Below are 12,993 nucleotides of genomic sequence, written 5' to 3' on the forward strand. Positions count from 1 at the left end.
TTAAAATTAGTTTTTAGATTTCACAAAGGTTGCATGCACATTGTAAAAATAACTGCAAAAGGTAATTAAAGGCATAGAATGAGAAGTCAATATATCCATTCATACCTCTAACCTTAATTCCACTTTCCAACTTCTCATGTCCATCTTTATATATTATAAATACACACCCGTTATATATATATATATATATATATATATATATATTGCATTTTTGCCATCTGGTCTACCGAATTTTGTGAGTTCTATAGTTATTTCTTCATTTGGGGGGCTTTTAAAAATTTACAATCTGTTTGGCATCATCGTATCTGTGAGCATAAACATATACTACTAACCAAGTAGTGTGATTGAACAGAAAATTACATGGAATCTTTTGTCATTCAAGTCTACTAATCAAAGGAGACTCTTTCACGTGTTAAAGACCAAACGGATTCTCTTTCAATTTCAGCTGAAGTCCATTCATTTACATGGGCACAGGCAGCATGCAGAATGGTTAAGGATAATAGCCCTGGAGCCGGGCAGCCCTTGTCTCTGGCACGTACTAGCTCAGAGGACTTGAGTCACTTAAGCTCTCTGTGCCGTATGTGGTGAGAACAGCGGTACCTATCTCGTTGATTGATTTTGACATTAAATGAATTTATACATTCAAAGCATCAGTGTTGATGGGGGTTTGCTGTCATGATTAATCGCTGCTTCTGGACCACACCTACTTGCCACTGCCCCTCCTATCCTATGTCACCTACCTTCTTGAATTCCTTGGACTTTACAGTGTGTTTCTAGCATAGTTGCTATGATAAATAAAGCATTTTTGTGAAATTTGGAGGGAAAGCAATTTTGCTTTCAGAATAGATTAATATTCTGGCTGGGTAGAGAATTTTATTTTATTATTAGTTAATATTTTACTTATTTGTCAGAGAGAGAGCGAGCGAGCACAAGCAGGGGGAACAGCAGGCAGAGGGAGAAGCAGGCTCCCCACGGAGCAGGGAGACAGATACGGTACTCGATCCCGGGACCCTGGGGTCATGACCCCAGCTGAAGGCAGACGCTTAACCGACTGAGCCACCCAGGGGCCCCAACTGGGTAGAGAATTTTAGAATGGAATTCTTTTTTTACTCCAAATTTTGAAGGCTTTATTCCACTTATTCCCTCACATCGCGTGCTCTGAGGAGAAGTATAATGCAGTCCAATTCCCTTTCCTTTCTAAATAAGTTTTTAAAATGCATTTCCCCCGGATAATCAGTATTTTCAAATAGTTTTGGTTATGAATATTAATTTTGTAAATTAGTTTTGTGATGTGGATTCACAAGCAAATCAGGAATCTTTTTCACACACTGGCTGATTTTATATTGGATGATGAAAATCTGGAAAGGAGAATTTTTTTATGAATTCAGAAAATTTTGTAGTTTGTGTTTAATAAGATGGTTATAATATTTTTCTGAAACAACTTCAGGAGTACTCAGAAATTAAAGAATGTTTCTCTTATAAATGTTTTAAATCAGTTTCATTTAGTAATTCCTGCTTGACCAGAACTTGGATTCAAGTTTCCATTTCATGAAGTCATCTGCATTATGAAACTTTGAAAACCCAGCTCAGCTCCTGGTGCGGGCTGAGAAGTGTCTGCTCACAGTGATGAGACCAGTTACACTGGGGAGCCTGACCCCGTGACTCCACTTCATGCAGGATCCTTAGTCGGGAGAACCTGGTACAGTCCTTTGCGCAGGATACGATTTCTCTGATGTTGCTTCCAAGAGATTCAGTTCCTGAAGAAGAGCTGGCAGCAGAGGCTGCTAGTAAGGTTAAACAATCCTGGTTCACGTATTGTAGTAAGCAACAATGTGGAAATAAGAGAAGGGAATCCCTGCTAGAGTACAACAACTATTTCAACGTTATTACCTACGATGTTTATCCTGATACTAAGGCCATATTGTGGGCAATAATGGCACCGAGGCACTCCCAGCCCCTCCCATCGAGCCTGATGTCCATCACCACCAGAACACTGGTACAGAATTCTACCAAAAAAAAAAAAGAACATCCTCTTTCATCGCCATGGTACAAACACCAAAAGAGGCAGTTAGCATTAATACACGACTATCAACTAATCTTCAGAATGCATTCAAGTTTTGCCAAAAAAAGCATTAAGTTTAAAATTGCATATTTGTCCTATGACTAATGATGTCAACTTTGAGCACATGATAAAGGCATTTTCTGCCAGACTTCTCCACTACATTTTTCAAACAGTAAGTATTTTAGGGGGAGGTACTTTTGAGAATATATATTCTGCTCTTCATAAACATTCAATTTGTTCTTTTAAACCATTTATCATGAATTTGTGCTTTTCTATTTTAATCAAGATGTTATCTACTACAATTTTTATTTTGATGCTTCAACTGTCCTCATTTGGCCAATGAGAGCCTCTTCAAGCTGATTTCTCTGTCCTATTGGCATGCCCCAGTCATTTTTTTTGAGCACTCTTGTACTTTCTGGCACAAGATGTTTCAAGCTTACTTGTTCCCTGTACACACCCCAGAATCGGCCAATTTTCCTGTGACCACGAGTTCTGTTCATTGGAGAATGGCACTTAAATACCAGCACCGAGGGGCAAAGTGTGCTTATTGCTGAGTACAGTTACATGGATATGCACATGAGAAGTGTGAATATATGGTGTATACATACCCGTTTTCATCTGTATTTATGACTACACCTGTTTGAGTTCATACTCAACCACTAATTTCCACTTAATATCACAGGTTTATTCCAGTTGGTTTGGTTTTTTTTCCCCTTTCCAGACTAGTAACTCCTTTCTTCCAGTAAATAAACCTGGCTCTCATTATCCTTAATGTATTCGATGTACTTCCTTATGCACCAACACTCTCTGGTGGCCACGGCAACCTTCCCTGCTTCCAAGATGACCTCTTCACTCCTCCTGAGCTCTGATGCCTTTTGCAGGCCACTGTCAGGGTCCCCTCATCCAAGAATCCTTCCTGTGCTGTTTAGTCTCCAGCACCCTCCCTGTTTGACACTGCCCCCTCCCCGTGTGAGTTCCCTCCTACCTCTCTCATCTGACACGCAGTCCCTCCAAGTCAACTCCCACCCCATAACCCCGCAGTCCACTCACCCTTCTTTCCAGAGCCACTATCCCCCTTGGCCATCATCTTCCTCACCTCCTCATTTTCCTTGGGCTCTAGACATCCCATCCTCTCTTTCCCTTCTGGGGGGTTATTCTTACCCTGTTCGGTGTTCTACAAGTTGTGCTTTTAAGACAGACACCGTCCACTCCACACACAGACTCTGACACCCTGTCTGGTCCATCACAGCTCCTGGCTCCCTGACTCAGAGTAAACGGCTCGGAGAGGGAATTGTGCACGGAGAGGAGGAATGGTAGGCAGAATAATCGTCTCTCAAAGATGTCCAAGTCCTAATCCCTGGAATGTGTGAACATGTTTCCACACCTCCCAAAAGAGACTTAACAGATGTGATTAAGATGAAGGGCCTTGAGATGAGAGAGGGGTTTGGATTATCTGTGGGTCCAATCTCATCACAGGCGTACTTTTCTCAGCTGAGATCAGAGCCCACAAGAGTGTAACTACAGAAGAACGGGTAGAGAGATGTAACATTGCTGGTTTAGAAGAGGGAAGGAAGGACCACAAGCCAAGGAATGTGGATGGCCTCTTGTAGGTGGAAAAGGCAAGGACACAGATTCTGCTCTAAGCCTTCAGAAAGATGCGCAAAACACAGTCCTGCCAACACCTGCAAGAACAGAGTCGGACTCCTATCCTTCAGAGCTCTAAGATGATCAGTTCAGGTTATTTCACACCACTGAGTTTTTGTTAATTCGTTAAGGTAGCAATCATAAGCTAATACAGAAGGGGAAGAGAAGAGGGGGGACAGGAAGAACTAAATCTACTTCTTTTATTATGGTAAAATACACAGAACATAAAATCTACCATTTTAACTATTCTTTTTTTTAAAGATTTATTTATTATTTATTTGAGAGAGCGAGAGTGCATAAGTGAGCAGGGGGAGGGGGAGGGGAAATGGAGAGAGAGAGAATCCTCAAGCAGACTCCCTGCTGAGGAGCCTGATGCAGGGCTTGATCTCATCACTCTGAGATCATGACCGGAGCTGAAATCGAGAACTGGTCACTCAACTGTCTAAGCCACCCAGGTGCCCCCCATTTTAACTCTTCTTAAGTGTACAGTTCAGTGGCATTAGTACACTGATACTGTTGTACAATCTGCATTACTTCTCCTCTCCAGGATGCTTTCATCACTCTGTACCCATTAAACAGAACTCCCGATTCCTTCACCCCTCCAGCCCCTGGCAACTATTTATTTTCTGTCTCTGTGAATTGGATTACTTTGGGAAACTCACATTGTGGAATCCTACAGTATCTGTCCTGTTGTGTGTGGCTTTACTTTACATGATGTTTTCTAGGTCCGTCCACGTAATAGCATATAACACAATTTTGTTCCTTTTGTGGCTGAATAGTGTTTTACTGTACGCATAGACCACATTTTGTTTTTCCATTCGTCTGTTAATGGACATTTGGGTTATTTTCACCTTTTATTCACATTCTTGTGAACAGTACTGATATGGGCATGGTTTACACATATCTTATTCGAGTCTCTGCTTTCACTTATTTTGGGTATGTACCCACAAGTGAAATTACTGGATCATATGGTAATTCTATTTTTTTGAGGAACGACCGTCGTGTTTTCTACAGCAGCTAGACCATACATTTACTTTTTATTCTACCAAGTAAACTGTAGAGGAGTAAATAAAGCCAAGCCTGGAAGGTTTACAGTAAAAACCTGCCTGCACCTGCGCCATGTTTTCATCACCTTTTGTAAGTTTCTTCCTGGAATTTGATTCTACTTTCCTAAATACTACGCTTATGCTGCAATTTCTTGGTGTTTTAGGTTTATATATTATTGAGTTCCTTGTATGGAAAATATGAAATTTTGCTCTTACAATTTCCCCAAAGAGTTACACATGCATAGACACAATGTTCCCATGCTTCCTGTGCACATTTATCACCAATTCCCGTTAACTCTAAATTCAGTATTTTTATTAATATAGACTATATAAATATTATCCACAGCTAAGCTAAACAGTATCGTACGATGATTTTCCCCTTATTGTAAGACCTTCCTCTCCTCCTCCGCATTGAACCCTTCCTTCCTCTTTTGGCTTGCTTAGTTACGCACATACCTACCTCCAGTTCAATCCTTGAAAGACTTGCAAACCTTCTGGAAATTTAAGCCATTGCCCACCCCTACCCATCACCCCCACATTCCTCGTAGGGTTATCCCTGTTCCTCTGATCCACCCGGACAGGCAGTCTGCAGTGACTGTAGCTAGTACCCTGGGATCCCCTTGTACCAGTTATCCAGGAAATCCTTCTCTTCTTGACTGGCATTTCTCTTTCCTTGATTGGCGTCGTCTTTCTTGGTTTACTTCTCTGTTATAGACTAGGAAAATCTCCAGTAGTTCCTATAAAAGGATACGTGAGAGGTTGATTTTTCTGACAACTTAAATATTTTAAAGTGTCTTTATTTTCCCATCACATTTAATTTTTTTTTTTTTTTTTTTTTGGGCTAGGTATCAGTCCCCTGAGAATTTCAAAGATGTTTCTTCACTGTCTTCCAGCTTGTAATGTTGCTGGTGGGAGGGCAAATGCTATGCAGATTCCGGTTTTTCTCTTTTTAAATAGAAACTGTTTATTCTCGGTGTGTTTGTGTGTGTGTGTGTGTGTGTGTGTGTGTGTGTTTGTACTATTTTTTTGTGGGCTTTTCAATTCTGAGGTATATTCTTGGATTTTTTTTTTCTTTGATGACTTCACCTCTTCATTTCCTCTCTTCTCTGTATCTGAAACTCCTACTATTTGATTGTAGACTTTCTGGATTAAAGCCCAAATTTACCTTATGTGTTCTATTTTTGTACGTCTGGGAGATTTTAAGAGCTTCACTTTCCCATGGTTCTAGTGCACTTGTCATGTCTGCTATTGTCATTTTAATTTCAAGAGGTTTTAAAAAAATGTTTAAAACACATGACTTTGTTTCACGAATGCATTTCCTTTCCAAAATTTTACAGGGTATTAGTGGTTTGTTTGTGTTTATTATTATGGCTGCTAATAGCAGTGGCGGTATATCACTTTCTCTTGTCCCCTGTAATACCCCCGCCATGACATAATGTCTCCGCATTATCTTACCCACCATGTCAGTCACTGCTCAGCTCACGGCTTATCGTATTTTTATTTTGACCCCTTCTCCCTGTGCCCATCAACCTTTTACTGTCATTTTAGAGGGTTTTAGGAGGAAGTAGAGATCAGAATATGCTTTCAATTCTCCATTTTTTTTTAAAGATTTTATTTATTTATTTGACAGAGATAGAGGCAGCCAGCGAGAAAGGGAGCACAGCAGGGGGAGTGGGAGAGGAAGAAGCAGGCTCCCAGCAGAGGAGCTTGATGTGGGGCTCGATCCCAGAACTCTGGGATCATGCCCTGAGCCGAAGGCAGACACTTAACCTCTGCGCCACCTAGGCGCCCCCAATTCGCCATTTTTAACTTGAAGACAGAAAAAAATGGTACCTTGTAATTTTATTCCTGAAATGTATAGGGCCCTCTGTCCATCTTGTGGTTATGAGAGTTCGCTGGACTCTGTCTACTCAAACCTGAGTTTCATTACATTTGGCAGGGTGTGGCCAAGAAGGGACTCTATTCTGAATTTTGTTTCTTTCTTCAGTTCAGGAAAAAAGTTTGTGCATTCCTTTACTTTCATTATTTTTTTTCTTCTTTCCATTCTGTCTAACCCCTCCTAGACTTCTCATTAGATGAATGATGAACATCATTTCTGTAATAATTTTTTTGCCTAACCTTGAAAGTTTCCCTGAATTTATCTTTCGTATCATTAATTTGATCTTTAATTATCCATTTTATTATGGATAGATATTTGTATTTCTCATTGAAACTTTGGACTTACATTAAATTCCTGTTAACAAAAGAAACACATTCTCATTGTGAAGAAGTTGGAGAACATACTGAAAAGAATTTTAATTAATGTAAGCACTCATGCATTTTATTTATTTAATGTTTTTACAAAATGGAATTACACAAGCTAGTCTCTTTAACCTTATTTTTCACTTAGCTATGTAACATTGTCATTCTTTCTCATAAATAAATGCATTGTTACTTACATTGCAATTTTTAATAGCTATGTATTATATTTTTGCTTAAATGCACTCTAATGTCTTTTTCCTTTCCTGTTAATAGGCATTAAGAGTGCTTTAATTTTGTCCTTATCACCAATATGTGATAATGCATATACTCATAAATATAACTTTTCAGGGCTTCCCAAATGCTTTCCGTAAAATCTTTGATATATACTGCCAGATCACCCTCCAGAAAGGTTAGACCAATTTACATTCTTATCTACAGTGCTTTTTCCTCCATATCCTTTTTGATTTCGCCAATCAGTTGGGGTGAGGGGCATGAACAATTCATTCTTGTTCCAATCTGAATTTTTATAACTCTGAGCATTAGCATTCTTTTCAAATATTTATAAGTCATTTATATTGCTTCTGTTGTGAATTACCTCTTCATGCTCTTCATGTTATTTGCTCCTTTTTCATCCACTTTTCTTAATTAAATTCTTCGATTACTAAACCTAGACATTTTCTTCGCAACTGATGAAACAATGCATATGCAAATATGTATAAATGATAAAAGGTCTTCCTTTCTCCTTTCATCTACACATTCCTCTCCCAAACCAGGGTGTTACCTTCCACAGCCTCCTTCCTCCCGCTTGCGGACAGATGTTCTCACCAAACGTGACTCTTCAACTGGCTTCATTTTTAGTTAGGAAAAAAAAAACACACAGAGCAGTCCAAGATAGTAAAATAAACACCATCTAAACGCTACCTCCCATCACTTATATTAACATTTGGTTTGTTTTCCTGTTTTAAAAAAACAATGTTGAGAATACAGTTGGTATGAGTCAGTCCCACGATCTAGCTGCTGTCGTGGCTCTCGTGCGAATCCTTCCTGTTTAAGTTCTTACGCGTTACGTGTATGTCAAGAGCCAACTAAGAAAACACACATAAAACCTTTCCTACATAGGTTTGTATCTATAAAAGTACATTGGGTTGTTTGGGGGGTTTTTAAAACACATTATTTGCCAGATTGTATTTGTATCTGGCATTATTATTTTTGAGACCTGTACAGAGACCCAGACAGACCCACACTCACACTCAACTCACTTTAACTTGTCTTCATGGCTCCAGATAGTATTTGGTTATGTGAATATACCAAAATGTATCCATTCAACTATTGATGGAAATTTAGATTGCTAGTCGATGTCACTATTATTAACACACCGGCAGTGAATATCTCTGTACGTCTTTCCATCCGTGCATGAAAATATGTTCCTAGAGGGAAATGCTGAGGCAGCAATTGGGCATCTATTATTTTACCAGGTAATACCAAATTAACCTCATAAGCAGGTCCTTTTTTCTAACTAGGTCCAAATATGGTCAAATCTTGGCATTGTCATTGTTAATTTCTATTAGCTGAGCATACAGTGATATTGATAATATTTGCTTTGTCTAATTAAAACGCTGAATAGCTTTTCATGTTTGCTGTACCTTGCTTTTATCACTTAACATTATAAAACAATAATAACTAAGCACATGCTCATTTAAATAGCTATTATAAGATTTATTTAACAGAGTTTGGACTGATTGACGCATCCATTCTCAAAGATAATTTCCTCTGCATCCTTGTCAAAACTGGGTATTAAATCTCCTCTTAATAATTGTCAATTTGATGATTGAAACTTTAGTGTGCATTTTTTTAGTATGCGTATTAATGAAGCTGAACACATTTTCATATATTTCCTAGGCATTTCCATTCTATCTTCTATGAATTGCTTAACTTGTGTTATTTTTCTAACTTTCTATGGGCTTTTTGCCTTTCTCTGATAAAATTATCGGGGTTCCTTTTATTATTATTAATTCTTAAGTCACTTAATGTATTGAAAATGGTTATTTTCTGTTTATTCTGAATATGTAACCTTCCCATTCCAAAAACATGATGGACATTAAATATGTCTTTATTTTTGTTTATAATGGCTGCATCTCATATGCTGCATAGAAATATGTTTTCTGGGGCGCCTGGGGGGCTCAGTCGTTAAGTGTCTGCCTCTGGCTCCCTGCTCGGTGGGAAGCCTACTTCTCCCACTCCCACTTCCCCTGCTTGTGTTCCCCCTCTCGCTGCCTCTCTGTTAAATAAATAAATAAAATCTTCAAAAAAAGAGAGAGAGAGAGAGAACTGTGTTTTCCACCCAAGATTATTCATATAGAATTTTTAACAGATACACCTTATTTAAAATTACAATAATTGATAGAGCTAGAATTTGTCTTATTATGATAGAAAGTAAAGGTCTAGGTTTATTTTCTTCCATATGACTAGATGGTTATTACAATACTATTTATTAAATAGATGCACAATTTCCATTATTTTCACATTTCATGGGAATGTCACTTTTAACACAGGTTCCCACATATGCACACACACAATATATGTAAATATAATATATATAGTATGTATAATACAAACATAAATAGAATATGGAATATTACTGAGTCATAAAAAAAAATGAGATCTTGCCATTTGCAACAACAATGGATAGACCTAGAGGGTATCATGCTTAGTGAATTAAGTCAGACAGAGAAAGACAAATACCATATGACATGATTTCACTCATATGTGGAATTTAGGACACAAAATAAATGAGTAAGGAAAGAAAAAAGACAAACAAAGAAACGGACTCAAATATAAGGAGTAAAATGATGGTTGCCAGAAAGCGGGGGTAGGGGGCATAGGTGATGGGGATTAAGAACGCACTTACGGTGATGAGCTGTGGTGGTAACCACTAGACCGAGATGTCCTTACTCCAGCGGCAATGAGCACCTGTGCTACAAAGCTGGGCATAGCTACCGTGTCTTTTTCTGTCTCTACATTTCTTGTGTGAGATTTAGAATCAGCTCCACTTTCCTTCCAGGAGCCATCGCCCTCATGGGGGGCCTGTCACAAGGATAGTTGACACTTTTTTTTTTAGAAAGAAAGATAAAAGCACTGACTAAGATGACTGGGGGAACAGACGTGATGGGGCCTCACCCTCCTAGCAGATTGAATACAGTTCTGTAGTAGATTCACCTTATTTTCTTTTGTACTTTTTTTTTTTAAGATTTTATTTATTTATGTGACAGAGAGACAGCCAGCGAGAGAAGGAACACAGCAGGGGAGTGGGAGAGGAAGAAGCAGGCTCCCAGTGGAGGAGCCTGATGTGGGACTCGATCCCAGAATGCCGGGATCACGCCCTGAGCCGAAGGCAGACGCTTAACCACTGCGCTACCCAGGTGCCCCTTCTCTTGTACTTTGTATAGGATAACCCATGATGTTGAAGATTTGAGTTTTCCCTGTCCTCTTTCCCTATCATTGATCAAATATTTTAGAATAAGATTTTTAATTCTTTACCAAACCAGTCAAAGTCATTATATATAGTGCTTTTATTCCCCACCCCCCAAATTCAAAGCCCAGGTATTTTACCCAGGTTAGAAACTACTGACTGGCTTTCGTCCATTATCTGCCTCCTCTTGGCTTGTCACATATATATGATTATATATATATATGTCATATATGTAATCTTCAGAGTTTTGTTTCAAGGATTTGACCTTACATGAATTATGGGAGCCAAGTCAGCAGTGTCTGTAAGGTTACTGTCTTCGTGGCTGATGCCGGAGCTTGAAGTGTTCGAGGCAGCCCGATATAAAGATCAGGAGCAGGCTGGAACCCACAAGCAGAAGCTGGAGCCTGTAATGAAGAACCGAGAGTTTCTGTTGCCTCTGTGGTGAACAGTCTGTGGAAGCCAGAGCTCTTCATCAGGGAGCTGCAAATCTCTCAAGAATCTCTCCCGTGGCTCATTCTAACAAGAAACAGGGAAGAGGATTTGGGGAACTGTAGTTCAGCCCAGCCAAGTTGACACATCACAAAGCCACCCCAAATCGAGACAGATGAAGTCACGCTGCCATTTGAATCGGAAATCCTTTTCATTCCCGATGCAAAGATCCAGGATATATTTTAGACTGGAGAAAAAGATTTGAATCAAATATCTATATATGTCTGTTTCTTAGGTGAGGTTCTCTCAAAAGCAGACCCTGAATGAATGAGCAAAGATTCATCTGCAAGTACTTTATTGAAGAATCGCTGCGAGAAGGAAAAAAACAAAACACAACACAACAAAACCATGAATGGAGCGAGGGATGGGATGGGGAACCTAACAAAGGCAGGCCGGAGTACAGTCTGATTGGCCAGCGGTGTGGGTGGCACTCTGAAGCGTAAGGTTACACCCCAGAATTATTTGTCCTGCCTAGAGGCAAAGGCTTTGGCCTTTCGTACCCACTATGGAACAGGGAAGGGAAGGGACACATCCTCCCAGCCTCTTCTCTTATGTCCATTCATGTGCAGCACCTAGGTGTCTCAGGTGAGCAGTCATCAGCACAGTAAACAGAACTGAACCAGGAAGATGGGGTCTACGAGTAGGTACAATGATCCGGGAGTATCTGGGCAGGACACTATGTTACAGATTCTATTTCATGTAAATTACCGCTCTCCTATGTGACTCCAAAGCCAACATCCTGTTTTCTCTCTACAGGTCCTCGCTAGAAGTTTATGTTAATGAATGCAAGAAAATCGAATCCCTTTCACTTCAACAAGACCAACACTTTATAAAAAAGGGACAATTACCCACATAGTCACAGACACATGAATAACAGACTTCCTTGAATACTTCAGCGTTTAATAAATTTTCTGCTTGCTTTCCTATTTTTTTTAAAATATCAATTTCTTGGAGGCATAAAAATACTTTGAACAGTTTTTATTAATATTGTGTCATGCTTTATGCCTTATAGAGTGCTAGTCCCTTTAGTTGCCCATGGCAAGCTAATTTATGATGAAATAGTGAGAAAATCGTCATGCCTAAGATAAGTCTACTTTAGATCACGTAACCAGTGCTGAGTTATAAAAGATACTTACTGTAATGTTGCAATAGACTAAACATACCTACACTTTGACCGGATTTTAAAAATTCTAATCACTAAGATGACACAGGGGAGGAATCCAAAAAATACCTCAGGGTTGCAAAAGAGGCACCAAAGCACCTGTGGTATATTTTCCAGGAAACTAAAGAAGTCATAAGATCCTTGAAATTGGATCCTAGAAAATGTATCAAGCTTGGCCCTCAGCAAAATTCATCCAAAAAAATGGTTTGCAAATGAAGAAAGAATTGGATGTTTATCATATTGACTTCTAAGGAGTAAATTTTACGATACTAACACCATCTTTTCTACAAGAATGATCATCCCGCAGAGCTGGTCTCAAAGCCTGCATTAGAAGAACTAAATCCACGGGGGTGCTGAGTGTTAGGGGTAGACATGGCTTCTGTGGGCAGAGACATCCATATGTAGGAAGGGTGGAAGTCTGCGAGAGGGATGAGTTTTCACATCATGAGCTTGCTTAGTGCCTAAAATTCCCACCACCGAAGTTACCCACATGGGCTTACATTAAACCTTAGCAGATAAATACTGTCTCTCATCAAAATGCGAATGTATGAATTTGGGAATTTCAACACATAAACATATTAAGCCCCCAAAGAAGGATGGAACCCATAGCAGAAAACACTTTGATGGTAGCTGAGGAACGAGAGAGTCTAGAGGCTCAAGAATCAGCAGGAAAGAATGGACCCAGGCAGCGCTTTGAAGTTTGTGTGTCTAGACAGAAGTGGGTATCATGGAGGTGTTAGGTGGTCATGAGGCGCTTCAGCACCTAACCTGGAGAGAGGGAATCTGAGAGCAAAGGTTGGCAAAGCTTGGCAGAGTGTAGACACGAGGACTATAGGCTCACATCTTACCTCTTTCACCTACTTAATTAATTACAGCTTTT

Source organism: Ursus americanus, chromosome 27, assembly GCF_024610735.1.
Source record: "Ursus americanus isolate L20-20 chromosome 27, mUrsAme1.1.p, whole genome shotgun sequence".
NCBI lineage: Eukaryota > Metazoa > Chordata > Mammalia > Carnivora > Ursidae > Ursus > Ursus americanus.